Source organism: Molossus molossus, unplaced genomic scaffold (genome assembly GCF_014108415.1).
Source record: "Molossus molossus isolate mMolMol1 unplaced genomic scaffold, mMolMol1.p scaffold_m16_p_18, whole genome shotgun sequence".
In the NCBI taxonomy this organism is placed as follows: domain Eukaryota; kingdom Metazoa; phylum Chordata; class Mammalia; order Chiroptera; family Molossidae; genus Molossus; species Molossus molossus.
This window is the reverse complement of record NW_023425353.1, coordinates 33,805,485-33,828,424: the sequence shown is the minus strand read 5'-3', so window position 1 is coordinate 33,828,424 and position 22,940 is coordinate 33,805,485. Positions and strand designations below refer to the sequence as shown.

The 22,940-nt window shown below is 36.8% G+C and overlaps 1 protein-coding gene and 1 pseudogene across 2 annotated transcripts in view; one reads left to right on the top strand and one right to left on the bottom strand.

Moving 5' to 3' along the window:
- STAG1 (stromal antigen 1) overlaps positions 1-22,940 on the bottom strand; it is a 400,292-nt gene that overhangs the window by 314,906 nt on the left and 62,446 nt on the right. The window lies entirely within an intron of this gene.
- Positions 21,196-22,012, top strand: LOC118633059 (annotated as a pseudogene).

Below are 22,940 nucleotides of genomic sequence, written 5' to 3'. Positions count from 1 at the left end.
AGAAGTCTAAGCCTAAAATAATTCCACAAACTATCTTCTTTTAAACATCCAAGCCATTAAACAGTGTTAGAAAAAGGATCAGAGACATGAAAATTGATACCACTCTAAATTTTGGCCTTCAATTTCAGGTAGAATCTTAATTCCACTAAAATAATATTTATATTTGTCCACGTTGGGCTCCCTGTCTCATTGTCTTTGACAAGTATTCTAAATTTTCACTAACCTAAGACCCTTTTGTATGGCCAACTTCCACCCTCATTGAACAGCATTTAAACAAACAAACAAAAACAGAGGTCACTATTTATGAACTATCTACTCAATGTACTGCCTCTCCTTCACTTATTCTGTGTCCTTCAATATTACCTCAGAAAATAAAGTGTCCGTCCTCTTGTTCTTGGTCCATTCTCCCCAGGTCAGCATTTCATTCTCTACTAGCTCTTTCCCTAATTCTACTGGCTAATCAAGGGTCCCCTGTATCACTTAAAACATAAAAACTATAGCCCAGCCTGTGTAGCTTAGTGGACTGAGTGGTGTCCCATGGACTGAGGGGTCCCAATTCGATTCTCTATCAGGGCACATGCTCGGGCTACAAGCTTGATGCCCTGTGGAAATCGTGCAGGAGGCAGTCAACAGATGCTTCTCTCTTACATTGATGTTTCTCTGACTCTCTCTCTTTAAAAAAAAAACAAAAACAAAACACAAACATATTTAAAATAAAAACAAAAACATAAAAACTATAACCTCTATCCTCCCTAGGTACCACTCTCCCTGTTTTCCTTACTAGAAAAGCAGCTTATATTCAGTTTCCACCTCATTTCTCATTTCCTCCTCTAATTTTTTTAAAAATTATTTTAGCCCTAATTCTTTGCTGAAAACTACTCTTTCAAAAAAAACACTAGGAACTATTTTATGATATTATAAAATTATTATTGAGGATTTAATATTTCTTAAAGTTATTATCTTTTCTAGATACACACTAAAATATTTACAGGTGAGCCCTAAAAGTGTGGCTCAGTTGGTTGGGCATCATCCTGTGCAGCACCAAAAGGTTGCCGGTTCAATTCCAGGTCAGGAAACATGCCTGGTTTGTGTGTTCAATCCCCAGTAGGGGTACGTGCAGAAGGCAGCCAACTGATGAATAAAAGATTTGAAGTGTACAAATGAAACAATATTAGCCAACAGCTTATAACTGTTGAAGATAAGTAATAGTTACACAGAGGTTCACTATACAATTGTTTCTACTTTTGTTTATTTTTGAAATTTTCCTTAATAAAAAGCTCATGAGAATAAAAAACGCAGATCTCTATATTATAGTATCCCTTTCAACTAGACCATGGATTTTAACAACCACAGAAGTCACTGAGCCACCTGGGTTGAGGGAGTATTCCTCTCCCTGAAGCTTCCAAAATATTCCCCAATTCTTGCCTTCATGTAATAGCAAACTGCTTTAACCAATGGGTTGTGATACATCCTTCAGGTATGTTAGGCAGTTTAAAAAGTTGATAATTTTTAAAGTACCTAATGGCTCTAAAATGTTTATTTCAGATCTGATTTTATTATTGCTTCCAATATACATTTTCTTAGCTGTAAAACTGACTTTCATCATGAAATCCCTATCATAAACTGAGCTTTCCCCTAAATAGTGCCCCATTTACCTAAATTTCAAAAAAGAAATTATTTTAAGAAAATTAAACCTTGAGCCCTGGCCAGTTTGGCTCAGCGGTTAGAGCGTTGGCCTGCGGTCCGGAGAGACCCGGGTTCGGTTCCCGCTAAGGGCGCGTGCTTTGGTTGCAGTTTGTCCCCAGCCCTGGTTGGTCGTGCGGGTGGCAGCCACTCGATGTGTCCCTTTCACGTCGATGTTTCTCTCTCTCTCTCTCTCCCTCTCCCTCCCTCCCACTCTATCTGTAAAAAAAAAACACAAAAAACCTTGAAATTGTGTTTTTCCTCCAAACTACTCATCTAATCTAATGGAATCATCCTTCACACTGGAAAACCAGAAACCCTAAGATCAGCCTTGACTCCCCATTAAAACCTTGCCCATTTTAACAGTAAAATAGACCAGAAAAAAAAAAAAAAATGCTCCTCTCTAATCTTAATCACACTGCCCCTAGTGCCACTGTTCCCATGAATATCTCTCTTTTTAAAAAAAAATTTTTCTTTATTGATTTTAGAGAGAGAGAAACATCGATGAGAGAAAGCATCAACTGGCTGCGTACTGCATGCCCCCCACTGGGGATCAGGCCCACAACCTGGGCTTGTGCCCTGACCAGAAATTGAACCAGTGATCTCTTGGTGCATGGGTTGACGCTCAACCACTGAGCAACACTGGCTGGGCTCTCTTCTTCTTCTTTTTTAATCCTCACCCAAGAATATTTTTCCATTTATTCTCAGGGAGGGAGGGAGGGAGGGAGGCAGAGAAATGACATGAGAGTCATATGGACTGGTTGCCTCCTGCACAAACTGGGGCTAGGGAGGAACCGCAACTGAGGATCATGTCCTTGGCTTGGATCGAACATGGGACTCTTTGATCTGTGGGCCAACACTCTAACTGCTGAGCCAAACAGGCCAGGGTCCCATGGATATCTCAATAGTCCCCTAGTCTCTACTTTTCTTTCTTCCCTCAATTCAGTCCTCCCCTATCCTACAGCCAGCCTAGTGTGTGTGAAATGTTAATTTAATCCCATTAGATCCCTGGTAGAATCTTTCAAGCTCCCTATCACTTCTAGGATAAAATTCAAGTTTCTAAACATGCAAGCAAAACATCTTAATGATCTAGCTCCTCCCTAGCCTTACCTCTAAGCTCTCCTTGACATATTAATTTATGTCACTGGTGATAACAAACTACTTGTAGTTCACTGCAAACACTTTTCTATTTCACATCTTCATGCCTCTGCTCATACTATTTCTTCCCTGAAATATTCTATTCACCATTCTGTTTGTTAAATTGAAAGATTCTGGTTGAAGTTAATAAACACTTGATAATGCCCTGGCTGGTTTGGCTCAGCGGTTAGAGCGTCAGCCTGCGTTTCAGAGAGACCCAGGTTCGGTTCCCGCTAAGGGCACGTACATCGGTTGCAGTTTGTCCCCGGCCCTGGTTGGTCGTGCGGGTGGCAGCCACTTGATGTGTCCCTTTCATGTTGATGTTTCTCTCCCCCCACTTCTCTATTTAATAGAAAATAAATAGAAAAATAGAAAAATATCCGGCCAGTGTGGCTCAGTGGTTATGCGTTGACCCATGCACCAAGAGGTCGCTGGTTCAATTTCCAGTCAGGGCACATGCCCAAGTTGTGGGCCAAATCCCCAGTGGAGGGCACAAAGGAGGCAGCCAATCGATGTTCTCTCTCATCGATGTTTCTATCTCTCCCTCTCCCTTCCTCTCTCTAAAAAAAAAAAAAAAATCAATAAAGAAAAAAAAAATTTTTTTAAAGAGCCAGTGAATGATACATTTCAAAATTGGATTCAGAAAACACAGACTCTAATCTTGGCTTTGATATTTACTAACTTGTGACCTGGTAATTAAACTCTTATTTCTCACGCCAAATCAATATATTTTTCAAACTTTGCTTTTTCTCTCTTTATGGAAGAAGGAGTTTTTTATAAGTAGTAATCTTATGCAGATCACCTATATAGAAATAATCATATATAGAACACCAGCTGCATAAAAGAGATTAACCTAACTTTCTGATTTCAGAGAGAGGAAGGGAGAGGGAGAGAGTGATAGAAATACTGATTGGCTGTGCTTCCTACATGTGCCCTGACCAGGAATCAAACCATCAACCTCCCGGTACATGGGAAGACACTCAACCAGCTGAGCCACACCAGCCAGGTGGAATTGAACCTAACTAAATATGTTAGGTGCCTGGAGCCTTGCCCACTTATCAAGCTCACACCTCAGTGCTGTATCTACAATGGCCTCCGAGATACTTTCATAAAATCATGAGTTCTATGAAAACCAAGGCGGGAATTGGAACCACAGAGTGAAAAATTTCTTATGATCACCTTCAATTCTAGCACTTTAGCAGAAGTTAACCTGAAGTCAGAATAATTCAGAAAAAAGAAGAAAGTATTCCTAAGTATAGCCTTGTTTGACCAGGAAAATGTCCTAGATAGAAACAGAAAGCCCCAGAAGAAAGTTTCAGGAAATTAAGGCTCTTCTTGTGCATAAAAGCAAAAAAAAATCTTACCAAGGATAAGTAGATTTGACTTCATAAAAATTAAAACTTTGCACATACAAACAAACAAGCTAAGAAAACTACCACAAATAACAGCCAAAGGATTAATACTAACATTTGAATAAGTTGCAACTTATAAAAATACTGAAACAGGGAAGAAAAGGGAGGGTCGGACAAAGACAAAGGAAAAATGTCTAATGCACTTGTAGAAAAATTCACTAGTGAAATACAAACATAATTTCATTATTGCTTTAAATTATATTTCTTTGATCAATTGTTACATTAACATTCTTCCCCCAAGAAAATATTTTAAGTGGTAATATGTAATAATGGCAAGGTAAAATAAGATTGACTCTCTCATATTTCTGGTGTTACTCAATGTTAGGAAACTTCAAACTCCTTCCATACATATAATTGGAAACACTACAAAGATGTCTACTGCTACCATTTAACATAATAGTAAAGGTCCTAGCCAATGCTATAAAAAAAGAAAAAAGAGAAGGGAGAGAGGAAGGAAGGAGAGGAGGAAAGGAGGGAGAGAGAGAGAGAGAGAAATTAGAAAGGAAGAGATCAGATAATCTATATGGAAAAATAATCAGAAGCTACAGACAATGAGAACTAGAGAGTTCAGCAGGATGGCCAGATACAAGGTATCAGAAAAATCAGTAACAGTTACCCCTCCAATGGCAATAACCAACCAGAAAATAAACACTATTCACAATGGCAACAAAAACCATATATCTAAAAAGGATTTCTCAACCTCAGCATTATTCATACTAAGATGAATAATGAATAACTTTTTTGCTGTGGGGGACTAGCCTGTGCATTGTAGGATGTTTAGCAGCATTCCTGGCCTTTACCCACCAGATTCAGTAGGATCTCCCAAACTGTCACAACCAAATGTCTCCAGACAATGCATATTGTCCTGGGGAGACAAAATTGTCCCTGATTAAGACCTAGTGATCAAGAATAAGTACTATGTACTATATAGTACCTATACTATACTATACTATTACTATACTATACTATACTATACTATAATAAAACTAGTACTATAAGAAAGTCTAGTTTTATTAAACTACATTAAAAGTTTTGCCCGGCCGATGTGGCTCAATGGATTGAGCATTGTCCCATTGACTGAGAAGTCCCGCTTTGATTCCTGGTCAGGGCACATGCCAGGGCTGCAGTATTGATCCCCAGTAGGGGCAGAAGGCAGCCGATAGATGTTTCTCTCTCACACTGATGTTTCTATCTCTGTAAAAAAATCAATTAAAAAAATTTTATATATACATCTATCTATCTATCTATCTATCTATCTATCTATCTATCTATCTATCTATCTATCAAGTTTTCTTTTTTTTTTTTTTTTAATCCTCACCCGAGGACATTTTTCCATTTTTTGTTCAGGTAGAGTGGGAGGGAGAGAGAGGAAGAAAGAGAGAGAAACATCGATGTGAAGGGACACATCGAGTGGTTGCCACCCGCACAACCGACCAGTGCCGGGGACAAACTGCAACCGAGGTACGTGCCCTTAGCGGGAACCGAACCCGGGTCTCTCAGGACCGCAGGCCGATGCTCTAACCGCTGAGCCAAACCGGCCAGGGCTCAATCAAGTTTTCTATCAATGGAGTGCCATTCCACGCTCTTGGATAGGGCAACTTAGGATTTCATTTCTCTCTCAAATATACCAATTCAATGCAATTCCATTTTAATTCTAGTTGATTTTTTTAACCCACTTATATAGCATTTACTGTGTGCCAGCCACTACTTTAACACTATACACACATCCACAAATTTAATCCTTACAAGGGCAGAAAACTTCTCTTAACTTCGTTTTACAAATTACAAAAATGAAGCATCTAAGTGGTTAAGCGAGTCCGGGATCATACTATTACTGAACAATAGGGACAGGATTCAACCCCAAACTGACTATATCCACAGTACATGCTCTTAACAACTTCACTATCCCACCTGGCAAAACAAAGATGCAACCTTGGAAAGACTGGAAGAGAAGTGCCTGGAAAACAATTACACTCCTAAACCCTGGAGGTAGTCAGCTAGATGAAAAAAAAAAAAAATTCTGGCTACCTTTCCTACTAATTCTAATAGGAATGACCACACTGGTTATTGGGATTTATCTATAGTAGAGATATAAGATTCTCATGTTCTCCTGGTGAGGGTATAGACTGATTCAACTATTCAGAAGAGTAACCTGGCAATATTTTGTGAAACTGGATCTATGCATACATAACCCAAAAATCCAATTCTTGAGTATATATCCATAAGGGACACATATGAGGATAGTCTTTTTAAGTATTGTTTCTGATAGCAGAGAGCTAGGGGAATCACAGGATACATAACTATACTGGAGTAATGTTAAGTGAAACATTAAAAATGCACACTATGTAATTCTAAGAAGCCATTGGTAGATTCAACAGACAAGACAGGCATAGAACAACATGAACAGAACTATTGCACACAAGGGGTAGGGGTGTGTGTGTGTGTGTGTGTGTGTGTGTGTGTGTGTGTCATATTAAATGAATAGCTATGGGAGGAGAGGACAGAATAAATAATGCAGATAAAAGAAAATAAATAAGATGAAAGCAAGGCCAATAATAAACATGTGCCATGAACTGAGGACAGTATTAATTCAACCCTCTGTACTTGAGGTCTAGCAAGTAAATTTAAAAATAATTCCAAAGTCAAAAATATTGCAAGTTCTTCCAGAAAGCAACTAATACATAATAAGACCTTTATATTTGATAATATAATAATCAATGATCTTTGATTCAGCAATTTCTAGTCCTTAAATAAGAAATTGTGAATAAATCAAAACAGCCTGGTACTGGCACAAGAACAGGCATATAGACCAGTGGAACAGAACTGAGAACCCAGAAATGGACCCAAGGCAATATGCTCAATTAATATTTGACAAAGGTGGCAAAAGCATACAGTAGAGTAAAGACAACCTCTTCAATAAATGGTGTTGGGAAAATTGGACAACTACATGCAAAAAAATGAAACTAGACCATCAACTTACACCATACACAAAAACAAACTCAAAATGGATAAAAGACTTAAATGTGACCTGTGAATCCATAAAAATTCTAGAAGAAAATGTAGGCATCAAAATTTTGGACACATAGCAGAAGAATTTTTACTGATACATCACCTAAGGCAACAGAAACAAAGGAAAAAATGAACACATGGGACTACATCAAACTAAAAAGCTTCTGCACAGCGAAAGAAATAATCATCAAAATGGAAAGGCAACCCACTGTGTGGGAGAACATCATTGCCAATGATACATCAGATAAGGAGTTAATTTCCAAAATATATAGAGTACTCATACAACTCAACAAAAGGAAGACAAAGAACACAATTAAAAAATGATCAGAGGAGCTGAATAAGACACCTCTCTAAACAGGACATACAAATGGCCAAGAGACCTATGAAGAAATGCTCAACATCATAATCATTAGAGAGATGCAAATTAAAACAACAATGAGGTGTCACCTCACACCTGTCAGAATGGCCGCCATCAATAAATCATCAAACAACAAGTGTTGACGAGGGTGTGGAGAAAAGGGGAATCTAGTACACTGCTGGTGGGAATGCAGACTGGTGCAGCCACTATGGAAAATAATATGGATGTTACCTCAAAAAATTAAAAATTGAACTTCCATTTGACCCAGTGATCCCACTTCTAGGAATATACCCTAAGAAGCCTGAAACACCAATCAGAAAGAATATATGTACCCCCATGTTCATAGAAGCACTATTTACAATAGCTAAGATCTGGAAACAGCCCAAGTGTCCATCAGTAGACGAATGGATAAAAAAGCAGTGGTACATATACACAATGGAGTACTATGCAGCTATAAGAAAGAAAGATCTCTTATCCTTTAAGACGACATGGAGGGAGCTGGAAAGTATTATCCTAAGTGAAATAAGCCAAGCAGAAAAAGACAAATACCACATCATGTCACTTATATACGGAATATAATGAACATAACAGTCTGAGGAATATGGTAGACCCAGAAACATGGAAGTAGGGCACAGACTGACATCCCTCACAAGAGGGGGTGGGGTGGGGGGTGGGAAGAGATAAACCACAGAACTTATATGCATGTATGCATAACCAATGGACATGGACAACAAAGCTGGGGAGGAGGCGGGGGGGATGGGGAGCGGGGTGCCAATGGGGTAAAAAAGAAATATCTGTAACAAAAAAATAAATAAATAAAAGTAAAAAAAAAAAAAAGAAATTGTGAATATATTTACATGTAAAGGTGTCCACCTGTCTTGAACTGTTTATAATAGCAAAAAACAAACCAAAAAACCTGGTAACAACTTAATGCCCTACAAATAGAGAATAGTTACTTATGAAATATTTTATATACCATTACAATAAATGTTTGTAAAATATCAAACATTAGCCCAGTCAATGTGGCTCAGTGGTTGAGCATCAATCCATGTACCAAGAAGTTGCCGGTTAGATTCCCAGTCAGGGCACATGCCCAGGTTGTGGGCCCAATCCCCAGGGGGGACATGCAGGAGGCGGCCAGTCGATGTTCTCTCTCATCGACGTTTCTATCTCTCTCTCTCTCTTCCTCTCTCTCCCTCTAACTCTATTTGAACAAAAAATGGAAAAATGTCCTCGGGGGAGGATAAAAAAAAAAAATTTAAACATTAAATGTTTATAATGTAGAAGGAAAACACAAAGAATGGCCTCTACTACAGATGTTTTATCTGCACAGAAAAATACTGAAAAGGAAATGCTTAAAAGTAGCTATCGATGAGTTACATATTTATATGTGAATTCCCATGATTTTCTATATATTTCCTGGTATAAAATATAAAATGGGAATGCTATTTATAGTTACTTTAGGTAACGGAATAATCTATTACTACCGGACCTGCCTCAGACAGACCAGGACCTTATGTCAGTATGTCACATGGACACTACCATTTAAAAACAAAATAATTTAATTTCTAAATGTCATACTGATAATGGATTTGGAGATTTTAGTGTTTAGAAGGCATTTATTGAATTTCTAAAGTGTTTTGTCAAAAAAAGTAATGAGGGTACCCCAGCCAGTTTGGTTCAGCGGTTAAGAGAACCAGTCCTTGGACTGAAGAGTTGCAGGCTCAATTCCAGTCAAGGGCAGGTACCTGGGTTGCAGGTTCGATCCCCGACCCTGGTTGCAGGAGGCAATCGATCGATGTGTCTCTCTCACCTCCTCCCGGTTCCACACTCTCTAACAAACAAACAAACAAAAAAATCAATGGGAAAAAAAAGTAATAGGGATACCCTACATTTCTATGTAATCTGTTATAAAAAGTCTTCCTTTAGTATGTCAAAGTATATCCTTAATAAAGGAAATAATAAACTGAAGGTAATTCAGGGTGTTAGTACTGATTACTTTTTATTACTATTTTTGCTAGCAAAATAAAATATTTAATATAACTATATATACTAACACAGCTATAACTTTAGTGTATCAATTTAACACTACCACCATAATCAATATTTTTTAAACTCTAATTTAAAGTAGAAACAGCAAATACTTAAAATAAGGTACATGTCTTAGTCCTACTTCCTACACCAGCTGAACTAAGCAGCTGAATTGGTTTTACAAAGTGAAATCACTTCCAAGGTGATATTAAGTTGCTACTTTAATACATTATATATCTGAATTTCAAATTCCACAATTACACTCTAGTTACATTTGGTATTGTTATATTTGCCAAAATTAGTAAAACTGCCCTCATTCTAGAACCATAGTTAGAAAAGAGGTGGTAGGTAGATATTGATGAAAACTCCATCATTTCAAAACAGATATCACTGTGCCATTTTTGCATAGTTGCATTAATTTTTATTATGGTAGTTATTCATTAAATTTTATTTTACTTACTTTACAGTCCTCAAAATCCAAAATACACCACCACCTCCCTTTTCATACCCTTCACATGCCCATAAGACAGGCAGGTCATGGGACTACCTTAAGAATTCAAGTGAGAGCAGACTCTGTAACTCATGTAATCAGAGTTAATTTAGACATTATTCCTGGTTTTACCATTCTTTCTGACCCTCCACAATTAACAACCTGCCCATGTCTCAATCTAATTAACTCCTCTAATGTAGGTGCTACACATGGTAGAATATAGAATGTAACTGAAAGCTGTGTTTCTTCAAACAACAGTAAAATGGGGAAGGGTGACAACACAAGCTTCCAACATTCTTAAAAGGGATCAGAAAATTATTTTTTTCCAAAAATTTGTCGTGTCTAACTTTTATTATTCATAAACTGTTTTCAGTGAAATTGTATAACAGCAATATAAGTGTTAAATTTTTGTGTGCTGTTCTGTTAAACTTCAAGGTTTGAGAGGATTCCTTCAAAACCCTCTTTCATTTGCTCAATTCTCTTCTCAAGCATATTAGACTCCATTAACAGCCAATCATGTAAGCTGAGCTGCAAGTGACCTGAGAGTTGCCATAGCAACAGCTGCTTTCTGAAATACGTGTTATGCATTTTAAAAGCTCACAGAGAAGATACTACATCTATCAATTAACAACCAAAGCTCAATACAGCCTATTACCCAAATGAAACGAAAAATTTAACTAACTTAACAGGGCAACTTCTTTTTAACATAAGAGATATTTGGTATTGAACCAAAATGATATTTTGGCTTTTAAATTTCAAAATCAAGCCTATAATTAATAACACATAATAGCTGCATACCATTTAGTAATGCACAAAATTGCTACAGTAAAGGAATGAAGAATAATCAGGACTACATTTAGCAATGGACCATAAGGATAACGAATGGTCATATGCTGTAATTAACTGCTAAATTTTCATGCAATTATGCTAATGAAAAAGTTGGCCCTAAATGTGGTAAACTAAAATGTTTTCAACACACATGATGTGTGTTTGTGTGTGACAACCATTTCATAGATAATGAAAAGATATGCAGGCAAATAGTAAACACAAAAGACATTCTACTGTTTTCAAGAAAAAGCATTTTTTTGGCAGCTCATCAGAAATAGTCTTTTCTTCAAAGACTATCCTGAGGAAGTTCCTTCTCATAAAGAGATACGCAGTTAGCCAGCATAAAGCAGTGCATTTGAACAATGGCAATTCTGCAATAAGAAACTTTTAAAAATAAACGTGTCTCTGAAAAATAACTTCAAAATCAATAATGAATGACCACAATTAAAGAAAAAGAGTAAACAAAACTTAACAAAATCTATTTCTAAAACTATACTCAAATAAGTAATTCATGTAAATAAACAAGGCAGAAAAAGTATTATTCAAAGTGGTTTCTAATAAGGGGGAAAATTGCTACAAATAGGATAACTAGATAAAACATACTGAAATTACTAATAACCATACTCTAATACTCAAAAACTGAAAAAATATTTTGAATAACATACAAACTGTGACATATGAGTCTGTTTTGTGCATATTCTAACTTTAAATTTTGTACAACTTCAAAGGAAGGATTTTTTAAAACTTGAGACTATATACTAAATTACTATAGCAGATATTCAGAAAGTAAGGTATAAATTTTTATGAAAAATTTTATATGGCTGTTTAGTGAGAGAACTAGCAACAAGTCATCATAGCAATGACTGGGTGTGGCCCCAAAACAACCCTAGAAGGACCAATGATGGAAATATTATTGTATTAATGAATTATTCATTAATCTAAATAATTCCTTTGTTCCAAATGCTATTCTATCTCTAAATGGTGGGAACTACAGTACAATTCTCCTTTCAATATACAAATTTCACACTTTATTTCAATCCTGTATTCCTTGTACTTACACAAACTCTGAATATGATTAAACACTGAGTTAAAAATTCTAACAGATATTACTGTTACTAATAGCTAAGCACATCTAAGCAATTTGTAAGTGTAAATTTATGTGATCTTCACAATATCTCTTATAATCTCCAATTTACAGATGGTGAAAAACTAACATAAAAGATTAGTAACTTATCCAAAGTCACATAGCCAGTAAGTGTGGAATCAATGTTCTAAACCAGACAGTGTGGCTCTATATTCCTTTTTTCCTTAACATTATCCACAAAGCCTATGTAAATAACTATAATCCTTCATCCCTACAAACTGATGTTTCTCCAGTTGCCTCTCACCCTTTCTCTCCTTAGTTTAGCTAACTCATTCATCATCAAATCAAAAATTTTGGGGTGACATCTAGAAAATATAAAACAAATGAAATCAGTGAGCAAAGGAAATTTTGACCAAAATACCAGTTTGGGCCTTCCAATTGAAGACATAGAGAGGATCCAAACTTAAACAAAGAGCAGGAAGTGGGGGTGGGATATTATCAAGGATATAATATAAATCAGTAGATAAGTAATTAAAGAACTGCATTCCAAATGACTTAGTCTCTGATTAAAGAGAAAGAACTGAGAGCAATGGCCGTCAACCTCAGAATTAAATCCAGATACTAGTATAAAGTGTTCTTCAAGCTATAGGTTTGAAATAATGTTGATGGGTTACAACTAGTGATTTTCAATTATCTTGAATATATAAAATGAAGGCATGTACTGTTTCATGGAACTTTTGCTTGGTTATATATTTATAAATTCGTGTGTGTGTGTGTACTAGGCTGCAAGACAGAACATCTTATATTATGTATCACAGTTTCATAAGTTAGAAAGCTAGTGTGCTCTAAATAAAATATGCAGATCTGTGGAGAGCCCCTGGGGTGGGTGTTAAGGCCTGAAGAAAAGCAGAGCAGCACTTGAGATACTAAAGCATTCCACTCCCCAGATAATTCATAATTAGTTTGGCAATTGTGAGTACTTAACAGCCTGCCCTCTCCACAACCCTACACCTTAGAACACTATTTCCCTACCTTTCTTTCCATTATCAACCCCCCACCCAAGTACCTTTTTTTAGATATTTTCTAAATTTTAGTACCACAGATATACTGTATATCTGCTTGTTTACTGTATGTATATCTGTAGCTTATACATAAAAAGGGCAACTTTTTCCCCCCATAACCAATTTTTAACCCTTTGAGAATGCGTGCGTTGGAGTAAAGAAGCTTATCACATGCCACAGTCTAGGGAGAGACCTATGAAACAAACATGTAGCAGAGAACCTCACTCCAGTTACCTAAACTGACCAACTTAATCCTTTTTTCATGAGTATGCATAAACAACCAAGAATTACCAAATGTGAATTAAAACAAACAAAAATAACCAAAGAGGGAACAGAGGGTAAAGCTGCCAACCACAAAGGATTATTTCCAGGCCTTGAAATTTGGTTGTGTTTCCTTGTGGGAGTGATCACTTCATAAGTTATATAAATGTATAATTACAATGTTGTTTACCTGAAACTAATATAATATTGTGTGTCAACTGCAACTGAAAAATAAATAATTTAAAAAAATACATCTAGTCATGTTCCCCCAGCTGGTTTTTGAAACCTTGGGGGAATTGTGACTCATTTTTCTATATCACCTTTTGAACCTAATGTCTATAACTGTCTACCATTGTATTTTTGGAGGAGATAACTTGTTTCTTCAGTTTCACAGGTCCATAGATAGAAAGCTTCATCCACACTTGATTTAGATGATTTTGATAAAAAAATTTGGGACTACAGCTGATAAAGATTTAGATAAGATTTTAAACTTTGAATTGATACTGTAATAGGATAAGACCTTTGGGGACTCTGGGATGGGGTGAATGAATGTATTTTGTATGTGAGATGGATATGGATTACAGAGGCTAGAAGGAAGACTATGGTAGTAGTCAAGATTTTGTCAACCCATAATCTTCAGGCCTTGTTACTATTCCTGTGTATCTCACTATACAGCAAAGAGTTAGGAATTTTTAAAAATAGAGAGATTATCTATCATATATTTTACAGTAGGGCCCAAACAGAAACACATGGCCCTTAAAAGTGAAAGAGAAAGGCAGATTAGTGATCAGCAGAAGAGACAGGATAGATTTGAAGCATGAGAGGAACTCAACCCTCTATTATCTCCATTCTGAGATGAATACCATAAACCAAAGAATGTGAGTGGCCTCTGGAAGCTGAGAATGACTTCACCTCCCCCAAGTCAACAACAAGCAAAGAAATAGGAAGGACCTTAGTCCTACAACCACTTGGAAATCATTTCTGCCAACAATTTGAATGATCAAGGAAATGGTTTCCCTCGTAAAGCCTCCAGAAAGGAACTAGCCAACAGATTTTAGCCTTGTGAGACTGCACAAAGACTCAGCCTAGTCCACTGAATTTTTGACCAATGGAAACCACCAAAAGCTAAATTTGTCGTAATTTATTACAATGGCAATAGAAAACTAACATATGAGCTGTTACACCAATTTTGTAGATCAGAAATCTTAAGCACAGAGAGATTAGGTAACTTGCTCAAGATCACATTACCAACACCTATTAAGTACAAACATACCTTGGAGATTACTGCTAGGTTCCAGACCACTGCAATAAAGCAAATACTGCAATAAAACAAGTCAATATTTTTGCTGGTGGAGGGTCTTGCCTTCAATTTGTAAAAAAATCACACACACACACACACACACACACACACACACCTGTGAAGTTCAATAAAGCAAAGCCCAATAAAACAAGGTATGCCTGTAGTATATAGCTTGTGTTCTTCTTAACCACTGAAGAAGACAATATGAGCAACAAGGAACAGAAACAGTTGAGCATCCAGAATGAAATTTGAAGACTTTCCTTGGCAGAACTAAGATATATCGAGTTATATTCCTCCTTTATACTTTCAACCAAATCACTTGATTCAGGACTGAATTATATTTATGTAATTATGGCAAATGCTAATGTTGATTTTCAATGTTTAAAAACAATTTATAGTCAAAGTATAGTTTAAATTATAGACATATAAACAAAGCCTAGACAAGGTAAAGATAATATCACTAGTTTAAGATAAGATAATAAGGAAAGGTAAAAGAAATATTAGATAACTAATTCCCTTACCTTTCAGAAAAGTAAGATAATAGGTACTACCTAAAATTGATAAATAAAGAAATAATGATATAAGTAAGAATATGACAAGTATAGGGGTTTGGAGAAGGGGTGACTATTTTACTTTTCATTTTGTACATTTCTCTGCTTTTTTAAAACCATAAGCACATATCTGTAACTCCTAAAAATATTTATTTTAAACACACACATGGCATCTTGGTGCTGCTCTTGGTTGGGGACTGTCCCACACCTAAGGCAGGAAAATAATGGCTGCAAAGAAGACAAAAAAGTTGCTGGAGTCGATCAACTAACTCTAGGCTCCAACTGGTTATGAAAAGAGGAACTGATTATGAAGATAATCAGACAAGGCAAAGGGAAAATGGTCATCTTTGCCAACAACTGTCCAGCCTTGAGGAAATCTGAAATAACTATGCCATGTTGGCCAAGACTGGTGTCCATCACTACAGTGGCAATATTTAATTGGGTGCAGCGTGTGGAAAATACTAGAGTATGCACACTATCATTGACCCAGGTGATTCTGATATCATTACAAGTATGGCAGAACAGACTGGTGAAAAGTAAATCATGTGAAATTTTAAATAAAACTGGCCAGAGCTTGGTTTAAAAACAAAACAAAACACACACACATGGATGTGTGTCAGGTAAGGTTTTCTGAGAAGCAGACCCAAGATGAAATTAGAAATGTAAGAAATTCTTCATTATGAAAAATGTCTATGAATAATGAAGAGGAAAAGGAACAGGAGTTGAGTAAGCAGAGAAAGCCTTCAGGCTTCAATGCAGGTCTGACAACTCTGTGATCCTCATACCAGTGCAGCTCTGGTCTGCCAACCCAATAGGGAGTTCAGGTGCAAAGACTGCCCTTAGAGAAGTCCAAGTTGGGAAGAAATGGCTAGACCCTATTATCCTGCTGTGCTCAGTTACTGGCAAGGAGCTTCCCAGGGAGAATGTGGCCATGACTAAATGTTGCAGCAAATCTCAAAAGCTCTGTAACTGGAGGCTGTCAGCTAACAACGTTCCTCAGGGCAGGTTTATATCAAGGGATATATAAACAGAACACCTACATAGGGCCATCACATATGTCAGATATATAGGGGAACACTCTATGACCAACGAACATGTTAGACAGCAGTAATGTTCAACTATGCTTCCTATGTTAAGCCCTAGAGTTTTTCAGAGGTACCTCTCCAAGGCAGATTGACTATTCAGGCTAGTGAAGAAAGCCAAACATTGAGGCTTTGCCATTTCCATGCCACATTCAACCAAAGTAGCTCCCCTTTTATCTGTTTTATATACTGCATTTCTCCTTAAGAGCTGTTTGAACAAGATTGCTTTGCTAAAAAGAATTTAAAAATCATGTCACAAACATAACTTTTAATTGAAAATAGGAACAAACGTGTGTTTAGAATTAACTTATGCTTATGTGTAAGGCTGAGCCTACAACACACACACAAAATTGATTGGAAGCATAAACGTCAAAATGTTTTAATAGTAGTTACCTTCTGGGAGGTGAGATGAAAATGTTTTTTCTTTTTGATTCCTTTTATTTTCTGTACTTTTTACAATTTACATTACAAGATTTTGGTAATAGGAAAAAGAAACTAACTTAAAAATGTATATGAAAAGAAGCTCTGAACTGACCAACTGACTCTTGTCACAACTTCAGAGCTGTATTACTACAGAATATGACTTGGCCTCTTATTAACTCATTTAAAAAAATCACATTTGCAAATTATAACTACTTCAAAAAGTACTCTGCCTGTTAAGACACACTATATTCATTTAATTTTTCCACAAAATATTTTTACATTCAACTAATGAAATCAGGCATTTAAGTAGCACACAAATAACTAAAATGTATCATAATTTTCAATGACTTGAAAACATAACTGTCAGAAAACAACTTACAGTCAAATAATTCACTAATCATTTCAATCTTATAGAATCATTCAATATTAGCAGCAACATCTGTGGTAAAAAGCACACAACTGCATATTATTCTCTTAGTTTTCCCAATCCTGTAGCCAAGAAAGTGTCTAGTGTTCCTATTTAATAAATGCAGAATTTGATGTATGAGGCCAAGGTCACCAAGCGAATAAGTGGCAATGCCAGGGAAAAACACTGATTCATAATTAAGTGATTTTTAGACTTCACTGGTAAGGCTCCTGCAGAACTCACACATTCATCCAGACCCTTATTTTAACAGAATCACAGTACATTCATTTTTTAAAAGAGCTAGGAAAAAACTCTAAATTTTCTTTTTCTTTTTAGCAACTTCTATTTTCAAAGAAAAATCATGTATCCCAATACATCTTGGGATAAATGTTAATTGACACAACTAGGGGTTTCAATAATGGATGATTTTCCAGCTCTTAGCAGATTTTATTTATTTTACTTTTGAATCTATAAGTAGGCTAGAAACAACACAAAAATAAAGTGCCTCATATTTTTAATGAGATATTTATCTCTTTAAAAAAATTATAAAGCCCTGGCCAGTATGGCTCAGTTGGTTGGAGCATCATCCTGTGCACAAGAAGGTCACAGGCTTGATTTCCAGTCAGGACACATACCTAGGTTGCAGGTTCAATTCCACGTCAGGGTATGTACAGGAGGCAACGGATCAATGTACCTCTCTCTCTCTACCTTCCTCCCTCTCTAAAGTTAAAAAAATAGAATATATACTATATAGCACATGTTTTTTCTCTTGCAGATGCTTCATATACCTATACTCTATTTGGCTCTCAATACAGCCAACTAACTTCAAAATATGGATAGAGGCCTGGCTGATTTGGTTCAGCGGTTATAATGTTGGCCAGTGGACCAAGAATCATGGGTTCGACTTCAGTCAAGGTCACATACCTGGGTTGCAGGTTCGATCCCTGGCCCCAGTTGGGGTCATGTAAGAGGCAACAGATTAATGTGTCTCTCTCATGTCGATGTCTGTCTGTCTCTCTCTCTCCACCCCTTCTCTTTCTCTCCCTCCCACACTATCTGAAGATAAATGGAAAAGTATCCTCGAGTGAGGATTAAGCAAAAAAAAAGAGAGAAAAATGTCTCGGGAGAGGATTAAAAAAATATATATATGGATAAGATAGGAAATAAAGGTGAAAAGCTAATGTCTACATATCTGTAGATAACTCCTTTGATAGCATTAAGGAAAATGTAAAGATAAACTGAGACTCAAAAACAGAAGCACTTTTGAAGAAGGATTTTAAATCTAAAGTATTATAATGAAATGATAAACAAATATAAGTGAACTCAGTGATGTAAATGCAGAACCAAAGAGATAATGGCATATTTCATCTTCAGCAACTTATAAAGGTTAGGCAGATAGTAAGTTGGGCTACTGAAACACTAGCTGAATTACATAACCCATTCATCAATAAAGTACATTTCTACAGTTTCACTCAAACACTTCTCTATTTTTTATTATTGTTTACCAATGCAAGGATTCCCTTGATCTGTAGCTGCCTTTCTAGCCAACACACATGTGCTTAATAAGATTAAAATTGTCATTAGCATTCAAATTAGCCCACAAAATGAAAGTTACAAACTAAAAATTATTGCTCCTGCTAAATGCATTGGATAAGATGAAAATCATATATTTTATTTAAACCCTCACCCGAGGATACTTCTCCACTAGTTTTTAGATAGAGTGGAGGGGGGGGGGGGGGAGGCGAGAGAGAGAGAGAGAGAGAGAGAGAGAGAGAGAGAGAGAGAAAGAGAAATATCAACTGGTTGCCTCCAATCCGATCCCAACCAGGGCACGGATTGAACCTACAACCAAGGTACGTGCCCTTGACCAGGAATAAAACCCAAGACTCTTCGGTCAGTGGGCTGATGTTTTAACCACTGAGCAAAACAAGCCAGGGCAGAAACAGTATTTTTAATGAATGTGTGTGTACATACAGATATGTGACCTTAAATTTAGGGAGTGAGGGTTAAAAGGTAAATAAGGATAAATTCATAATGAAAGTTAAGACTTCTCCAACCATTGACCCAGAGGCAATTGGAACCACTGTGACCAATTTTCTCTGTATCTTTCCAGATGTATCATATATGCACACTTAAACAATACATGTAATTGCTTAAGTATTATATATGTACATCTCGTATATTGTATATTGTATATATGAGATGTACATTTTTTAAACAATGTAATTTAGAGAAATAAAAAACACAATGACAATATTTTGATATTTGGTATTTTTGACATCCACTCCACACGTTTCCATTACAAGTTTATCACAAACTACAAATTAACAAAGCACTGTCATCAAGATGTAAAAATCAACAACTAAAGAACTTGGAACAAGGTATAAATATTTAACAAATATGTGTGCTACCTATTACACTCCACCTCCAACACACATATACATTAACAGCATGGGCTAGAAAGCTAATCAAAAGAAGATACAAACAGAATTTGCATAGCAGGTGAAATTCAGATACTGAAATATAAGACTATTGTTACACAAAGGCCACTATAAAGAGACTACCTAAACTGGTAATTCAGAAAGAAGGGGGAAAAAGAGACTGCAGAGTATTCCAACATGGAGTATTCAATTCTTATGAACTGAAAATTAAGTCTAAATACTTGATTAATTTATGGTTAAATATTTTTTGCAGGTAGTTTACAGATGATGTTATATATTTATATTGCATCACTTCAGACAGAAAATAAAGTCAGCTTTTTTCTACCATTAATGATAATAAACTGGGCCATTTAGTTAATAAGATGGTAAGATGTACAACAGACCCTTCCCTTTGCAATTTGTGGAATTATGTTACCCAGAATATCTTTCATACAATGGTGTTAGAATCCATTGATGGTCTTTCCCAGAATCAGTTACTTCATTAGGTATTACAAAATAGTAATTTTTTAAATTCTTTTACTTTTTCCACATTTATTTGCTGGCATTTTTCTATTAAAAAAATAATACGCCCCCCCCCACACACACACACACACAAACACACAACCAGAGATGAACTATAGCTCTAGTTTAAAATGCAGTTAAAATGCTTAATTCTTTATCTTTAAAAAATTTTTTTCAGAATAGAGGTTGTGTCATCTAATGTGCAAGCTTTGAAATTAAAATGTTCTCCCTTCTCCTTAGATATTGGTTCTGATAACATTAAAATATTGAGGTAGTGATACTCTAACATAGACATACAACATTTAATAGGGCTGCTGGTCCCACTTAGGTCAGTTTTCTAAAAACTCTACATCAAGCAGTCATTTCTGGTGACCTAAAGTCATTTTTGTCACCCTTCACTCTTTTAGATCTTACCACTCATGTGTTCTACTTCTATTATAATTAGTACTCTTTTCTCCTCCCCAAAATAAAATGTCTATTCATCCTGGGCTCAATACATACTATTAGGGACAAACTGTTTATATAACTGAAAATTGTCAGCAAACACTATCATTCAATATGTTTTCAACCCCGGCTGGTTTGGCTCAGCAGTCAGAGCACTGGCCGGCAGACCAAAGGATGACAGGTTTAATTCCTAGTCAAAGGCATGTACCTGGTCAGGGTCATGTGGGAGGCAGCCAATCACATCAATGTTTCTCTCTTTCCCACCTTCCTTCCCTCCCTTCCAGTATACCTAAAAAAATCAAGGGAAAAGGTATCCTCAGATGAGAATTAACAAGAAGAATACATATATAAGTTAGAACACCTCTGAAACAACTAGGGGGAAAACTCGGGCTGGGACATTTACAAATAAGAAGCCTGCCTATTTTTGCCCGCCCAGTGTGGCTCAGTGGTTGACCTATGTACCAAGAGATTGCTGGTTCAATTGCTGGTCAGGGCACATGCCCAGGTTGTGGGCCCAATCCCAGTGCAGGGCATGCAGGAGGCGGTCAATTGATGTTCTCTCGTTGATGTTTCTCTCTCTTCCCCTTCTCCTTTCTCTAAAATCAATAAAGAAAAGACAAAGAAGCCTGCCTACTTTTAAAATTAAGTATCACTCTTTCCCTTCAGTGTTCCACTGAAGATCCTGGTGTCGCCATGGGCAGTAGCCCCACCCAGTGTTACCAGTATTTTAAGAACAAGTCGTACCCAAAGTCTCGCTTCTTCCGAAGTAATCCTGTGGTGGAAGAGGCAAAAGTGGACGAGTTACCACTATGTGGCCACATGGTGTCGGATGAATATGAGCAGCTCTCCTCTGAAGCCCTGGAGGCTGGCTGCCGTATTATTTTTTTTAAGGAAAGAATTATTTTTTAAAATATGTTTTTGTTGATTTTTTGAGAGACAGGAAGGGAAAGGGGGAAATAGAAACATTGATGTGAGAGAGAAACATCAATTGGCTACCTTCTGCATGTCCCTTACTGGGTATCAAGCCCGCAACCCAAGCATATGCTCTGACCAGGAATGGAACCAGGAACCTCTCAATCCATGAAACAACGCTCAATCCACTGAGCCACACCAGCTGGTTGATGCTGTCCATATTTGTGCCAAGTACATGGTGAAAAACTGCAGCAAAGATGGCTTTCACATCTGAGTTTGGCTCCACCCCTTCCACATCATCCTCATCATGATGTTGTCCTGTGCTGGGACTGACAGTCTCCAATAGGACAATTAATTACGTCTATACACACCAAGATGCAGAATAAAGAGCATGTGATTGAGGCCCTATGCAGATCCAGGTTCAAGTTCCCTGGCTGCCAGAGGATCCACATCTTCAAGAAGCGGGGTTTTACTAAATTTAACGTGGATGAGTTTGAAGATGGGGTGGCTGAAAAGCAACTCATCCCAGATGGCTGTAGGGGTCAAATACATCCCTAAGCACGGTCTCTTGGACAAATGGCGGGCCCTGCACACATGAGAATCTTGGTGCTGCACCCACCAATAAATCTTACTTCCTGTCCAAAAACTAGTAATAATAAAGTAAAAAGTAATTATCTTAGGAAAAAAAGAACGAGTTATTCTGTTTAAAAAACAACAACAAAGCCCTGGGGGTGTGACTTGGTGATTAGGACATTGGCACATGCACCAAAGGGTCGCAGGTTTGATTCCTGGTCAAGGGCAGAGGACATGTGTCTGGATTGCAAGTTCCATCCCTGCCTCAGTCAGGAAAGGGAGTCAACCAATCCCTCTCTCTCTCTCTTTCTCTCTCTCTCCCCCCCTCCCTCCCCAAACTTTTCCCTTCCACTCTGTGTAAAAATCAATGGAAGGATTAACAAAACAAACATTTTAATTAAAAATGGGCAGAGGATCTAAATAGACATTTTTCCAAGCAGACATACAGACAGCCAAAAGGTACATGAAAAGATGCTGAACATTACTAATTATCATGGAAATGCAAGTCAAAACAGACCACTAAAATGTCACCTTAAACCTGACAAAAGATAAATGTTGGTGAGAATATGGAGGAAAGAACCTTTGTGCCCTTTTGGTAGAAATGTACATTGGTTTAACCACTATGAAAAACTGTATGGAGTTTCCTCAAAAAATTAAAACTAAAACTACCATTTGACCCAGCAATTAAACTTCTGGATATTTATCAAAAAGAAACAAAAACACTATTTCGAAGAAATAGTTATATAGTACTCTCCTGTTCACTGTAGCATTATTTACAGTGGCCAACACATGGAAGCAACCCAAGTCTCCAGCAACAGATAAATGAATAAAGAAAATGTCACACACACACATACTCACTCTACACTACTAAAATATTATTCAGCCATAAAAAGGAAGGAAATCTTGCCATTTTTAACAACATGGTTGCACCTTGAGGGCATTATGCTAATGGA